The sequence below is a fragment of the Rhinoraja longicauda genome, chromosome 16 (assembly GCF_053455715.1).
Source record: "Rhinoraja longicauda isolate Sanriku21f chromosome 16, sRhiLon1.1, whole genome shotgun sequence".
Classification (NCBI taxonomy): domain Eukaryota; kingdom Metazoa; phylum Chordata; class Chondrichthyes; order Rajiformes; family Arhynchobatidae; genus Rhinoraja; species Rhinoraja longicauda.
The window spans coordinates 4,858,406-4,875,180 of record NC_135968.1 but is presented as its reverse complement, the minus strand read 5'-3'; the positions used below and the strand labels follow the sequence as shown (position 1 = coordinate 4,875,180).

The 16,775-nt window shown below is 47.2% G+C and overlaps 1 protein-coding gene and 1 non-coding gene across 2 annotated transcripts in view; one reads left to right on the top strand and one right to left on the bottom strand.

Annotated features, from left to right (window-relative positions):
* Nucleotides 1-16,775, top strand: part of LOC144601114 (uncharacterized) — a 552,083-nt gene that overhangs the window by 508,576 nt on the left and 26,732 nt on the right. The gene's annotated exons all lie outside the window — the stretch shown is intronic.
* On the bottom strand, nt 12,720-12,883 carry LOC144601545 (U1 spliceosomal RNA). The gene has a single exon (XR_013548328.1). It is a non-coding gene; the product is annotated as a U1 spliceosomal RNA (small nuclear RNA).

The following is a 16,775-nucleotide window of genomic DNA, read 5'->3' as shown; positions in this document are numbered from 1 at the left end:
ACCACCCTCTGACGAAATAAATGTATCCTCATCTTCTTCCCAAAAGAACGCCCTTTAATTCTGAGGCTATGACCTTTAGTCCGAGACCCTTCCGCTAGGTATTTTTAAAATTAGAGTGGAGACACAGTGGCGCAGCTTTCAGAGCCGCTGCTTCACAACGCCACAACCCCGTGTTCGTCCCTGACTTCGGGAGGTGTCTATCTCGTATTTACACGATCTCCCCGTGACCGTGTGGCTGATCGCCAGATTATCCGGCTTCCCACCACGTCCCAAAGACGAGCGGGTATGTTGGTTAATTGGTATCTGTACATATTCCCGAGCGTGAAAAGAGTGGATGCGAATGCAGGAAAACATAGAACTGCATGCACGAATGATCGATGGTTTGCGTGGACTCGACGGGCGGACGGTCCTGTTTTTATGCTGTATCTTTCATGTTGGCCTTCATAACGAGAGGATTTGAGTATGGGAGCAAAGAGGTCCTTCTGCAGTTGTACAGGGTGCCGGTGAGACCACACCTGGCGTATTGTGTGCAGTTTTGCTCTCCTATTTTGAGGAAGGACATTCTTGCTATTGAGGGAGTGCAGCGTAGGTTCACGAGGTTAATTCGCAGGATGGCGGGACTGTCATATGATGAAAGAATGGAACGATTGGGTTTGTATGCACTAGAATTTAGAAGGATGAGAGGGGATCTTATGGAAACATATCACTTTATTAAGGGATTGGAAAGCTAGACGCAGGAAACATGTTCCCGGTGTTGAGGGGGGTTCCAGAACCAGGGGCCACAGTTTAAGGATAAGGGGTCGGCCATTTCGAACTGAGATAAGGAAAAACATTTTCACCTAGAGAGTTGTGAATTTGTGGAATTTTCTGCACCAGAGGGCGGTGGAGCCCGACTCACTGGATGCATCCAAAAGAGATTTGGAGAGAACTCTTAGGACAAGTGGAATCAAGGGATATGGGAAGGTAGGAACGGGATACTGATTGTGAATGATCAGCCATGATCACATTGAATGGCGGTGCTGGTTCGAAGAGCCGAATGGCCTACTCCTGCACCTATTTTTCTATGTATTTAGGTATGTATAATGAAAGTCTGAGGTACATTTGTGCTGTCGGCAAGGCGGGAACAGGGAGGAGCCTAAGGAAGCAACTCCATGCACCGTCAGCGAACCTGGACAAACTGGGAAACTATAAAAGGTCACACGAATTGTTCCCACCTGTTGCATTGCTGGTGGATTCATTCTGAGCTGCCCATCTTGCCTGTTCGTTTCAATCTTTTCTGTTCGTTTCAATCTACACATTATTGCGAGTAGCAGGTGAGTCCACCCATACATTCCCAGAGCAAAATGGAGATGGAGCTAGTTGATGACACGCCTTTTCCTTATGAGAACAAGGAATCGCAGATGCTGGAATCTTCAGCAAAGCAAATGCTACTGGGTGAATACTGCGGGTCTGGCGTTTTTTTGTAGAGGGAATGGACAGGTGACGTTTCTGGTCGGGACTTCTCTTCATGCTGATCTTCGTTAGGTGGAGAACATTTTCCTGCCTGATACAGAGAACAGGTGTTTTTAAAATTAGAGTGGGGACACAGTGGCGCATCTTGTAGAGCCGCTGCTTCACAGCGCCACAAACCCGTGTTCGTCCCTGACCTCGGGAGCTGTCTGTCTCGTGTTTGCACATTCTCCCTCTGTGTGGATATCCTCCGGGTTATTTGGTTTCCCCCACGTCCCAAAGACGAGCGGGTATGTTAGTTAATTGTTATCTATAAATATTCCCGAACGTGAAGAGTGGATGCGAAAGCGGGATAACATAGAACTGCATACACCCATACATCCCTTGATTCCTCTAGCCCTAAGAGCTCTATCTAACTCTCTTTTGAATGCATCCAGTGAATCGGCATCCACTGCCTTCTAAGGCAGAGAATTCCACAAATGCACAACTCTCTGGGTGAAAAAGGTTTTCCTCGTCTCAGTTCTAAATGGCCTACTACTTCTTCTTAAACTGTGCCGCCTGGTTCTGGACTCCCCGAACATCGGGAACATGTTTCCTGCATCCCTGAATAATTTTATATGTTTATATATAAGATCCCCTCTCAGCCTTCTAAATTCCAGTGAATACAAGCCCAGTCGTTTCCATTCTTTCATCATATGGCAGTCCCGCCATCCCGGGAATTAACCTCACGAACCTACGCTGCACTCCCTCAATAGCAAGAATGTCCTTCCTCAAATTAGTAGACCAAAACTGCACACAATATGCCAGATGCCAGATGTGGTCTCACCAGGGCCCTGTACAACTGCAGAAGTACCTCTTTGCTCCTATATTCAAATCCTCGTTATGAAGGCCAACATGCCATCAGCTTTCTTCAATGCCTGCTGTACCTACATGCTAACTTTCAGTGGCAGATGTGCAAGGACACCCACGTCTTGTTGCACTTCCCCTTTCCCTAATCTGACACCATTCAGATAATAATCTGCCTTCTTGTTCTTGCCACCAAAGTGGATAACCTCACATTTATCCACAATATACTGCATTTGCCATGCATCTGCCCACCCACCCAACCTATCCAAGCCACCCTGCATCCTCATCGCATCCTCTTCAAGGTTCACAATGCCACCCAGCTTTGTGTCTTCTGAAAAATTGCTAATGTTACTTTTAATTCCTTTATCTAAATCATTAATATATATTGTAAATAGCTAGGGTCCCAGCACCGAGCCTTGCGTCACCCCACTAGTCACTGCCTGCCATTCTGAAAGGGACCCGTTAATTCCTACTCTTTGTTTCCTGTCGGCCACCCAATTTTCTATCCATGTCAATACCCTTACAAGGTATTGGCATAGATAGTATTTTCTTCAGGAACTGATCCAGAATCCACACGAACTGATCCAGAATCTATAGAACATTGGAAAATGATCACCAACGTGTCCACGTAGTGTAGGAAAATAACTGCAGATGCTGGTACAAATCGAAGTTATCACAAAATGCTGGAGTAACTCAGCAGGTCAGGCAGCATCTAGGAGAGAGGGAAGAAGAAGGTCTGAAGAGTCTCGACCCGAAACGTCACCGATTCCCTCTCTCTTAGATGCAGCCTGACCTGCTGAGTTACTCAAGCATTTTGTGATACCAATGTGTCCACGATTTCTAGAGCCACCTCCTTGAGTACCCTGGAATTCCAGACCATCAGGCCCTGAGGATTTATCAGCGTTCAGTCCCATCAGTCCACCCAAACCCATTTCCTGACTAATGTGAATTTCCTCCAGTTCCTCTGTCACCCTTGATCCTCTGACCCCTAGTACTTCAGGGGGATTGTTTGTGTCTTCCTCAGCGAAGACAGAACCAAAGTATCTGCTCAACTCGTCTGCCATTTCCTTGTTCCCCATAATAAATTCATCTGTTTGTCTTCAAGGGACCCACATTTGTCTTAATTAATCTTTTCGTCTTCACATACCAAAAGAAGCTTTTACTATCCTCCTTTATATTCTTCGCTAGCTTATCTTCGTACTTCATCTTTTCTCCCCGTATTGCCTTTTTATTTACCTTCTGGTGTTTTTTTAAGTTACCCAATCCTCTGGCTTCCCGCTCATCTTTGCTGTGTTATACGTCTTCTCGTTTAGTTTTATACTGTTCTTGACTTCCCTTGTCACCCACGGTCGCCTCTTACCCCTCTTAGAATCTTTCTTCCACTTTCGAATGAAATGCATCTTCTGGATTATTCCCAGAAATTCCTGCCATTGCTGTTCCACTGTCATCCCTGCTCGAGTCCCTTTCCAATCAACTTTGGCCAGTTCCTCCCTCATGCCTCCATAGTCCCATTTTTTTCAACTGCAATACTGACACTTCTGATTTTCCTTCTCCCTCTCAAATTGCATCATAAAACATCATATTATGGTCACTACCACCTGATGGTTCCTTTACCATGGCTCAGATGAAGTGTGAAGGTGGATGCCGACCGAAAGGTCGCCGATCCATTACCATCTCCATAGATGCTGCTTTTAACGCTGAATTACACCCGTATTTTGTGTTTTATTAAAGCTTCTGAAATTTGACTACATTATATATTTTCTATTTCAATAACGAGCAATTTAAGTATGAATTATTTGTTTATACTCACGATGATCCATTCATTTTGAACTGGTGGTGGTTCAAACTACCACGGGTTAGATGCCTGGAATAACTCAACAGGGCAGACAGCATTTCTAGAGAACAGGAAAGGGTGACATTTTGGGTCAATGCCCTTTTTTTAGACTCGCTGAAGAAGGGTCTGAAGAAAGGTCTGGACCTGAAACTTCATCTATCCATGTTTGCTAGAAATGCTGCCTGACTTGCTGAGTTATCCCAGCACTTTGTGGCCTTTGTGTATTAACCAGCATCTGCTGTTTCAGACAGAGGAGCAGAATTTGCCCATTAGGCTCACCGACTCTGTTCCGCCATTCGATCAAAATTGATCTATTTTCCCTCTCAACCCCATTCCTTTGTCGTTTTGTGCTGAAAATCTTTTGCCAAATTATTTCCAAATTTGTCCTTCGAGGAAACATTGGGAAGACAACCAGAGAAGTTACAAGAATTTATTTTTCTTATCATGTTATTCTTACGGCAGAGCAAGCAGCGATTTGGCCCAACAAGTCTCTGACAGCTCTCAGAATAAGCCCATTTAATTTCCCTGTAAACTCTTCTCGCACATACACGTGTGCATCCACCGATCATCCTACACCCATCTCCACACTTGGGAAACTAAAGGTAGCTAATTTTTAAACACATCTTCCAGATGTGGGAGAATGTCCCTGAGGGACTATATCCAGGTTGAAGTTATCTTCCCGCTGAACTACTCTCCCCATATTGTTATTTTGGAGCTTCCATTGAGCTGCTGCCGTACAGCGCCAGGGACCCAGGTGCACTCCTGCCTACGGACGCTGTCCCTACAGAGTTTGTACATTCTCCATATAACTGCGTGCGTTTTGTCTGGGTGCTCCGTTTGCTTCCCATACTCCAACGGCAGACAGGTTGGTTGGCTTAATTGCTTCTGTAAATTGTAAATTGTTCCTGGTGTGTTGGATAGTGCTAGTGCACGGGGTGATTGCTGGTTGGCAGAAGGGCCTGTTTCCATGCTTTTTCTCTGGTAAAGTCTGAAATTCTAAGAATTCCGATTGGGTAAGACAAACCCTCAGGCAGCAAAGACAATGAGTATAACAGTGACTTCACAAATGAGGGCAAGTGATTGCATGTCCACGTAGAAAATTAAGATCAGGAGGATTTAAATAGAAGAAGAAACTAACAGAATCACCATTGTTATCTCCTTAATACAGTCACTCGTGAACTCGTTGGTGAGTAACCAGGTTGGAAGAACGAGTGAATTTTTTAACGCACACAGAGCAAGTGAACGGCCTCTCTCCTGTGTGAAGTCGCTGGTGTGCCAGCAGGCTGGATCGTTGAGTGAATCCCTTACTGCATGCGGAGCAAGTGAACGGTCTCTCCCCGGTATGAATTCGCCGGTGCGTCAATAAATTGGACGAATGGGTGAACCCCTTCCCGCACATGGAGCAAGTGAACGGCCTCTCCCCGGTGTGGACTCGCTGATGCTCCACCAGACTGGATGATTGACTGAATCCCTTTTCGCACACGGAGCAGGTGAATGGCCTCTCATCGGTGTGAACCCGCTGGTGTTTTTTCAACGTGGACGAGTGAGTGAATCCTTTCCCGCAGTCGGAGCACGTGAACGGCCTCTCCCCGGTATGAGTGCGCTGATGAGTCAGCAGTCCGCTCCTGCTTTTAAAGCTCTTCTCGCAGTCGGTACATTTGAAAGGCCTCGTATCGGCGTGGGCGCGTTGGTGAGTCAGCAGCGTGGAAAGCTGGGCAAATCCCTTCCACACGCGGAGCAAGGGAAGGGCCTCTCCCCGGTGTGAACTCTCGTGTGAATTTGGAGCTTGGCTAGCTCAGTAAATCCCTTCCCGCACAAAGAGCAAGTGAAGGGTCTCACCCCAGTGTGAATGCGCCGATTGATTTCCAAATGAGAGGGATAATTGAATCCTTTCCCACAATCCCCACATTTACATGGCTTCTCTCCGCTATGACTGCGTTGGTGAATTTCGAGCTCAGATGGATATTTGAATCCCTTCCCACAGTCTCCACATTTCCACGCTTTCTCCTTGGGCTGGATATCCTTTTGTCTCTCCAGGTTGGAGGATCAATTAAAATCTTATCCGCGCACAAAATATGCTCAGATCTCACCATCAATGGCTTTTTAAGCAGTGTAAATGGAATAAAGCTCTTTTCCCCCATCCGTGCACTGGAACACACTTCAGTCAAGTGCACGTGCTTTTTCCAGATATTTCCCACAGAGTGGTTCAGAACTACTCTTTTAATAGTAAACGAACAGTGATATTAAATACCTCAAATAACGAGCAAAGGTGAGAGCAAAACACAAAGTGTAGGAGGAACTCAGCCGGTCAAGCAACATGGCGGCGCGCACGGACGCAGCGGCTCACAGCTCTCCCTTTCGGTGCGTTTTATGTGTGTTATCTGTGTTATGTCTGTTAGTCAAATTTAGTCATGCAAACCAGGCAAATCAGGCAAATCCTACTTACAACCGCAAGGATCTTCTGATCATAGGATTCCAGTGCAATCGGGACCTTATGCGCGAATTTCCACACCCGTGAAATATACCGGAAGAGATAGTCAGGACACCGGGCTCTCCGTGGATAGTTGTCGGCGCGAACAGGCGTCGCAGGCGGAGGAGAAACAGGAAGCAAAAGCGAGGACGCCGGTCCGGTATACTTGCCAAGCTAAAGAGACAGCCACACAAACCACCGCTACCCAGCATGTTCCTCACCAACGCCAGATCCATCATCAACAAAATGGACGAACTAAAACTACAGATATCAGCAAACAAACTCGTGGAGGACTGTTGCATTCTCTTAGTAACAGAGACATGGCTTCATCCACTTATCCCAGACGGAGCCATTGAGCTAGCCGGGCGTACAGCGTTTCGTTGGGACAGAAACATCGACTCCGGTAAGAGCAAGGGGGGGGGGGGGTTATGCATTTACGTGCACAACAACTGGTGCACTAACATCCAAATCATAGATAGCCATTGTTCTCCTGATATGGAGTCCCTAACAGTTAAATGCAGGCCTTTTTACCTTCCTCGTGAATTTACAGGGGTTATAGTAACAGCAGTCTACATCCCACCGAATGCTAACGCTAGCACAGCTTTAGGCTACCTGCTCGGTGCAATAAACTCACAACAGAGCACATATCCAGAAGCAGCCCACATCATAGCCGGGGACTTCAATCATGCAGACCTAAAGTCAGTTCTCCCGAAACTTGAACAACACATAAGATGTGCTACCAGGGGGAAAAACACACTAGACAAGGTTTATTCAAATATTAAGAAGGGTTTCAGGTCAGCACCACTACCACACCTGGGGCAGTCAGATCACCTGTCCATATTCTTAACTCCAGCATACACCCCACTCAGGAGGAAAGCTCCAGTCACCATAAAGACTGTTAAGACATGGCCTGAAGGAGCTTCCTCGCAGCTGCAGGATTGCTTCGAAAGGACCAACTGGGATATTTTTGAGGATCAGGACTTGGAGGAGTACACATCAACTGTACTTTGCTACATCCAAAACTGTGTTGACAATGTCACCGTCGACAAACGCATCCGGTTGTATCCCAATCAGAAGCCCTGGATGACAAAGGATGTCAGGTCTCTCCTCAAGGACCGTAACACCGCCTTCAGGTCTAGTGATAGAGCTCTATACAGTGCTGCTAGAACCAACCTGAAGAGAGGCATCAAGGATGCCAAAGCGTCCTACAAGAGGAAGATTGAGGACCACTTTACCTACAATGATCCACGGCGGGTATGGCAAGGCATCCAGCACATCACCAACTACAAGACCAGCAACCGCACGACTGCCGACGGCGACGCCTCGCTGGCAGAGGAACTTAACTGTTTCTTTGCTCGTTTCGAGGTGAAAGCTACAGTGGCAGACATAACACCCTCTCCAGCACCTGACAGCAACACCTTCACTGTGCAGGAGTATGATGTTAAGCGCGTGCTCAGAGCAGTGAATCCCAGGAAAGCTGCAGGCCCCGATGGTGTGACGGGCAGAGTGCTGAGGGAATGTGCAGACCAATTATCTGAGGTCTTCACAAAAATCATCAACCTGTCCCTTTTAAAATCCACCATCCCTCCCTGCCTGAAGTCCGCCACAATCATCCCACTGCCGAAAAAGTCTGTCATCAGCGGCCTTAACGACTACCGTCCGGTAGCACTCACAAAGTGCTTCGAGAGACAGGTCCTGCAGCACATCAAAGCCAGCCTTCCACCCACCTTCGACCCATACCAGTTTGCCTACAGAGCAAATAGGTCTACAGGGGATGCCATCGACACTGCTCTTCACACTGCACTGACCCACCTTGAACACCAGGGGAGCTATGTGAGGATGCTCTTCCTCGACTTCAGCTCTGCCTTTAACACGGTCATCCCGAGCAGACTGGTCACCAAACTTTCTGACCTTGGATTTTCCCAAACCATCTGCCAATGGATCAAGGACTTCCTGACCAACCGCCCCCAGACCGTCAAAATAGGCCCTCACCTCTCCTCCACCATTACACTGAGCACCGGCTCACCACAGGGCTGTGTGTTGAGCCCCATCCTTTACTCCCTCTACACTCACGACTGCGCCCCCACCCATCCCACCAACACCATCATCAAGTTCGCGGATGACACGACTGTGGTTGGACTCATCTCAGGAGGAGATGAGACAGCCTATAGGGATGAAATCCAAAGGCTGGCAGCATGGTGTTCAGTGAACAATCTTGTCCTGAACTCCTCCAAAACAAAGGAACTTATAATTGACTTCAGGAAAACCAGTGTAGAATACGACCCACTCTACATCAATGGGGTCTGTGTGGAAAGGGTACCCGCTTTCAGGTTCCTGGGTACGCACATCGCCGAGGATCTTACCTGGTCTACCAACACCATCACCACAGTAAAGAAGGCACAGCAGAGACTCCACTTCCTGAGGATCCTCAGGAAAACCAACCTGCAGGAGAAGCTCATGATGTCCTTCTATCGCTGCTCCATCGAGAGTGTGCTGGCATACTGTATAACCACATGGTATGCCAGCTGCTCAGAAAAGGACAGGAAGGCCCTTCAGAGGGTCATCACAACGGCCCAGAAGATCATCGGCTGCTCACTGCCCTCCCTGGAGCACCTGTTCAGCCTACGCTGCCTCAGTAGAGCAGGCAAAATAATAAAAGATCCATCCCACCCCGGCCACCGTCTGTTTGTTCATCTGCCCTCTGGTCGACGTTTCAGGTCGATCAAATCCCGAACAAACAGACTTAAGAACAGTTTTTACCCCAGGGCCATACGAGAACTGAACACTACCTTCTGCACTAGGCAACACCGTTAAAAAATCTTTGTACTTAATATAATTGTATTTATTTGTTTTTGCATTTATTGCATATATGTTTGTACGCACCGTCAGGATTGGCTATTTTTTAATTTCGTTGTACTCGTTGCAATGACAATAAATGAATATTATTATTATTATTATCTATGGAGGGAATGGACAGGCGACATTTTCGGTTCAGCACACTTTAGCTCTGAGACTTGAATTGTGTTTCCTTTCTGCAAATCTTCTGCCAATAACATTCTGTGAACATTTACAAGAAACATCATTCAGAACGGACATTTTTCGCTTCTGTGCAGCAACTCTTGCTGAATACATCTGCAAATCCTGTAACCCTGCAACCCTGCGTCCCCATTTCTCCCATCATCCCACAGACATCAAAATCCAGCCACGGCTCCAATCAACCACTCTGCAGAATTCACCTCCACATTGCAGAAACCTCCTCCTCTTCAGACATTGTAACCTGTCCGTCCATCACAGTGGCGCGGCTGGTAAAAACGCTGCATCTCCGCGCCGGATTCCCGGAATCAACCCTGACCTCGGTCGCTGTCCGTGTGGAGTTTGTAAGTTCACCTTGTCAATGCGTGTTTCCTTTGGGTGCTCCGGTTTCCTTGCATATCACACTGTTAGACTAATTGTAGATGGGCGGCAGAATCTGGGAAGGGGGCGAGACGGTGGCTGAAGTGAGAATACTAAGAAAGGGATTCATAGAAAAAAGGTGCAGGAGTAGGCCGTTCGACCCTTCGAGCCAGCAACGCTCGTGTAATCATGTAAGATTGGTATAAAATGTTGGTTGATGGTCCGTGTGAACTTGGGGTCTAACGGGCTGTTTCCGTAATGTACCCCTCTTTGACTATGCGACGAATGCTTCGTCTGTTTCTTGTACCTCATCTGGCCACTTGTAAACAGCCTTCGGGGATATTTTGCCTCATAAAAGACGGGAATAGGCCAGCTGCGATTGAGTGGGCAATGTCATCCTGGGACCTGGCCCTCATTTCGTGTCTGCAACCCACCAACACCAGAAGTCGCCAACCCGCCTCCATCTTACCTGCGTAAGAAGGAACTGCAGGTGCTGGTTTAAACCGAAGATAGACACAAAAAGGTGGAGTAACTCAGAGGGACAGGGAACAACCCTGGAGAGAAGGATTGGGTGGCCATCTTACCTGCAGCCTCCGCACTGTATCCCGTCACACATGCGTACTGCTTTAAAAAAATAATCCATTCTGCGTCTGCGCGTCGGACGCCTGGTCAATCCATAGGGAACATTCTGAGGCCCGTTGCAACTGGGTAAAGAGGACCGCCATTGCAGTATTGTGTGGAAACGTATTGTACTTCAGGCCGAGAGCAAGTTCAGTGGACAGGGCAGACAGTAACATGGCAGGGAGCAAGGGGAGGCTGATGGGCATATATTTCGGTTTCTGGAAAAGTTTGAAGGTGGGACTCCGACGAAAAACTCACCTCACAATTCTCTCCGCAAATCCTGCCTGTCCCGCTGAGTTCTTCCAGCACTTCAGTTTAGTTCAGTTTTGGTTAGAAATACAGCATGGAAATAGGCCCTTCGGCCCACCGAGTCCACGCTGACCATCGACCACCCGTTCACACAATTTGTATTTTATCCCACTTTCTCATCCACTCCCTACACACCAGGGGCAGTTTTACAGAGGCCAATTAACTCACAGCCCCGCGCGTCTTTGGGATATGGAAGGAAACCGGAGCATCCAGAGAAAACCCACGCGGTCACAACGAGGACATGCCACCCCAACACAGACAGTACTCGAGAGGCGATTTTAGTATGAGCAGCTGAATGGCTTAAGTCTTCTACACGTGAGAAAGTGAATGGTTCAGTTCACGTTTAGTATGTGTAATGGTTTGAGGTTCTTTCTCCATTCCGTGTACTCAGTCTACAGTGCATTCAGAAAGTATTCAGACCCCTTCACTTTTTCCACATTTTGCGACGTTACAGCCTTATTTTAAAATGGATTAAATTCTTTTTTTATCATCAATCTACACACAATATCCCATAATAAAAAAGCGAAGACAGATGTTTAGAAATATTTGCAAAGCAATTGAAAAGAAATAACTGAAATATCACATTTACATAAGTATTCAGACCCTTTGCTATAACTCAAAATTGAGCTTATGTTCATCCTGCTTCCATTGATTATCCTTGAGATGTTTCTACAACTTGATTGGAGTCCACCAGTGGTAAATTAAATTGATTGGACATGATTTGGAAAGGCACACACCTATCTATATAAGGTCCCACAGGTGACAATGCATGTCAGAGCAAAAACCAAGCCTTGAAGAAAAAGGAATTGTCCGTAGACCTCCGAGGCAGGATTGTGTCGAGAAACAGATCTGGGGAAGGGTATAACACAATTTCTGTTGCATTGCAGATCCCGAAGAGCACAGTGGCCTCGTCATTCTTAAATGGAAGATCTTTGGAACCACCAGGACTCTTAATAGAGCTGGCCGCCCGGCCAAACTGAGCAATCGGGGAAGAAGGGCCGTGGTCAGGGAGGTGACCAAGAACCCGATGGTCACTCTGACAGAGCTCCAGAGTTCCTCTGTGAAGATGGGAGATCCTTCCAGAAGGACAACTATATCTGCAGCACTCCACCAATCAGGCCTTTATGGTACATTGGCCAGATGGAAGCCACTCCTCCGTAAAAGGCACATGACAGCCCGCTTGGAGTTTCTCAAAGGGCACCTAAAGGATTCTCAAACCATGAGAAACGAGATTCTCTGGTCCGATGAAACCAACATTGAACTCTTTGGCCTGAATGTCAAGAGGCACCGCTCATCACCTGGCCAATACCAAAGCTACGGTGCAGCATCCTACTGTGGGGATGTTTTTCAGCGGCAGGAACCGGGAGACTAGTCAGGATCGAGAGAAAGATGAACGGAGCAAAGTACAGAGAGATCCTTGATGAAAACTGCTCCAGAGCGTTCTGGACCTCGGACTGGGGCGGAGGTTTACCTTCCAACAGGACAACGACCCGAAGCACACAGCCAAGACAACGCAGGAGTAGCTTCGTGACAAGTCTGTGAATGTCCTTGAGTGGCCCAGCCAGAGTCTGGACTTGAACCCGATCGAATATCTCTGGAGGGACCTGAAAAAAGCTGTGCATCGATGCTCCCCATCCAACCTGACAGAGCTTGAGACGATCTGCAGAGAAGAATGGGAGAAATTACCCAAATACAGGTGTGCCAAGCGTGTAGCGTCACACTCAAGAAGACTGGAGACTGTAATCGCTGCCAAAGGTGACTCAACAAAGTACTGTTTAAATTATTATATATATATTTTTTGTTAATACACGAACGCAGTCCCCCACTACCACAAATTTTGCAGTCGAGTATCCCGCATTTGGGGACATCGCAGGCGTCAGCACACCCGAAGTGCAATGGGATTGCCTCGCCCTGGGAGAACCGCCTTTTTGATCACGGTCTCTTCCCTCTCAGGTCTGTTAATCCTCCTCTTCTAACGTACTGTAACAGACGGCTGTGGAGGACAAGTCAATGGATACCTTTAAGACAGATATTGACAGATCGTGATTAGTATAGGTATCAGGGGTTATGGGGCGAAGGCAGGAGAATGGGGTTGAGAGGGAAAGATAGATCAACCATGGCGGAGTAGACTTGATGGGCCGAATGGCCTAATTCTGCTCCTAGAACACATGAACAGGAGTTCATCAATGTCTTCACCGCAACTGGACGGAAGAAATCCAAGAGGAAATTCCTGGTAATCTCTCCACAGATCCTGGCTCAGCAACGGAGTACTTCCTGAACTTTGTTTTTCTTTCACTCCCCCCCCCCCCCCCCTCATAAACGTGAATCCCAATCCTGTTGCGACATCACTACATACATTGACGCAATCACAAAAAAACTCCATCAATGTCATTGCTTCTTTCAAAGATTGAGAAGGCTCGAAATGTCAACAAATACTCTCTTGAACTTCTACAGATGTTCAGCAGAGAGTATATTGACTGGTTGCATCAAGGCCTGGTTCGGCAATTCAAACGCCAATAAAACGAAGAAGACTGTAGAAAGTGGTGGACACTGCCCAGTCCAGCATGGGTACTGACCTCCCCACCATCAAAGGGATCTACAGGAGCCGCTACCTCAAAAAGGCAGCCAGCCAGCATCACCAGAGATCCACACCACCGTATAGGAGGTATAGGAGCCTAAAAACTACGATGTCTCAGTTCGGAAGTAGCTTCATCCTTACTACCATCATACAACCTTAAAATGGGCTCCGAACTATCTACGCTGGTAGACATTATTTATGCACTATTATTGTATATTGGTTTAGCTGTTGTTATACGAGAATTTTGCCCGAACAGTCTGTGACCCATAGCTCTGTGGCCGGTAACGCTATATTTAAAACCCATCGCACTGCAGTCGACAGCTCTTTGTTTAAATTCCCACGCGCTTAGCCGACAACGCTCTGTTTTTAACTTTTTATTGACAAAATGCTGGAGGGGGAGAGAGAGGGGGAGAGAGAGGGGGAGAGAGAGGGGAGGGAGAGGGGGAGGGAGAAGAGAGAGAGAGAGAGAGAGAGAGAGAGAGAGAGAGAGAGCGAGAGAGAGAGAGAGAGAGAGAGAGAGAGAGGCGCTGTAAGATGGGCCCCCGTGCATACCGAGATCAGTATTGTTTTTGTTCTCTTTCGTGCCAATAAAGCTCATTTGTGACGTAACGATGAGTGTGCCTTTTTTCTGATCTACTCGTCAGATCGTTAAACGTGTTCCCTTGTAACAACTGTCTACTTTTATTAATATAGTAATCCATTTGGGGACATGTGACAATAAAATACTCTCGACTCTTACATTACCCTGTACGTCCATTGCATCAAATGGAAGTGAAACAAATACTTATTTCCCGTCCTATCCTGATCCAGTCCACTAATTCACGGCATACTCGATTAGCCGCTCGCAGGAGGTGGGGGCCTGACGCCGAGGGAAAAACGACAAATGTTGGTCTCTCATTGGGGGCTTGAGACTTGCCCGGTCTATTCATAAAACTTCCCAGTCAATTCAAGTGCATTCCACTCAGGGCCGTTTTTACAGCATTATGGGCCCCCGGGCAAAGCAGTGTACTGGGGCCCCTACCGCTACTCTCCCCCACCTCCCTTTCCCTACCAGCCCCCCCTGTCGTGCCGGCGAAAAGCACTTACCGAAAAGCACTTAGCGATGGACTTAGGGTGCTACATTGTTGCGAAAAGCGCTTACAGATCGCTGTGAGAAGCACTTAGTGACCGAAAATGTTGCGAAAAAAGCACTTATTGAACCTACATTTTTAAAGTAGTATTTATTTATTGCAAGTCACTTAAAATACACAGATCAGCATGGGGCCCTTATGCTCGTGGGCCCCCGGGCAAGTGCCCATCAGGCCCATGCGTTAAGACGGCCCTGATTCCACTGCTGCCCTGCAACCACAATGACGTAGCGCCTCCTAACCTATCTCTGCATCACACAATCGCCGCCGCCGCTCGCAATGAGCATCCGTCAGCGTCAGTACACTTGTTCTCTTTGATAGGGAATATGGTGCTGCGCAGGGAACTCCGGGTAAATAATCCGCCATTGAAGGCTGGATTCGAGAACTATGGATTCATAGAATTGAAAAAGCTACAAACAGCTCAAGGAACTCAGCAGGTCAGACAGCATTTATGGAGGGAACTGGACAGACGATGATTCTGGTCGGGACCCTTCTTCAGATTGTGTAGGACGGAACTGCAGATGCTGGTTTACACCGAAGATAGACACAAAATGCTGGAGCAACTCAGCGGAGAAGGACACGAAAAGTTGGACTAACTGTGTGGATCAGGCAACATCTCTGGCTAAAAGGAATCGGTGACGTTTCGGGTTGAGATCCTTCTTCAGATAGAGAGTCAGGGGAAAGGGAAACGAGAGATATAGAACGTACACAGATTTAATGAATGAAATACATACAAAATGCAACGATGATCAAGGAAAGGTGGAGCCCACAATGGTCCATTGTTGGCTGTGGGTCGGTGATAACGAGTTTTTTATACAGACAATGAAACTCAAAGGGATGACAGTGAAACTAATATGACGACTGGGGTGGGGAGGGACGGAGAGAGTGTTACTTGAAGTTTGTGAAATCAATATTCATTCCGCTGGGTTGTAAACTTCCCATGAGGGTAAACTGAGGTGCTGTTCCTCCAATTTGCATTTGGCCTTATTCTGGCCATGGAGGTGTTCCTGGACGGAAAGGTCAGTATGGAAATGGGACGGTGAGTTAAAGTGTTTGGCAACCGGTAGATTCCGGAGGCCAAGGCAGACTGAGGAAAGCTGCTCAGCGAAATAATCACCCAGAATGCGCTTTGTCTTGTTGATGTATAGGACACCTCGGACAGCGGATACAGTAGATACGGTTGGGGGAGGTGCAAGTGAACCTGAAAGGGTTGTCGGGGTTAAGGTCAGGTAGCATCTCTAGGGAAAATGAATAGTTGATATTTTGGGTCGAGACCCTTCTTCAAATTGATGGAGTAGAAGGGAAGATATAGGTGAGGGGAAGGGGTGGTGAAAAAACTGGATTAGAATCCACCAGTCAGTTGTCAGTTTTGTCCAGTTACCGGCACAAATGCTGCCTCGTCTGCTGAGCTCTTGCAGTCTGTTTTTGCTCAAAAATGCAGTATTTGCAATCTCTTGGGTCTACAGATTCATAGACTAGTACTGCACAGAAATATTGTTGGCACTTTAACCCAACTCACCCACGATGATCAAGTTTCTAACTACTTTGAACCCATGTGTCTGCGTTTAGCCAATATCCCTCTAAACCTTTCCTATCCATGTACCTGTCCAACTGTCTTTTAAGTATACTCACTATTCCCTGTGTGAAAAGTCTGCCCCTCATGTCATGTTTAAAACTTTCTCCTCTCACCTCAAACCTATGCCCAATAACTTGAGACACCACTACCCTGGGAGAGGGCTGTGGCGACCAATCTTATCAATGCACATCACAATTCTTTAAACCTTCAGAAAGTCACACACCTACCTCTATACTTTAAGTCTGACGAGGGGTCCTGACCCAAACCATCACCTATCCATGTTTGCCAGAGATGCTGCCTGACCCACTAAGTTACTCCAGATGTTGTGTCCCAACATCTTCCTATGTGTTTAAGCTTTTGGTCACCAGGTGGCACAGTGTCGCAGTGGTAGATTTGCTGCCCCAGAGCACCCACATTCGTTGACATTTCCATCCTGCTTTGATCATTGATATTTCTACCCCGGGAAAAGATTTTGGCTGTCTTCCGTTTCTATGCCCCTCATTTTTTTTTTAACTTCGATCATACAAAATCATGAGAGGAATGGATCAGGTTCTCCTGCCCAGATTAGGTGC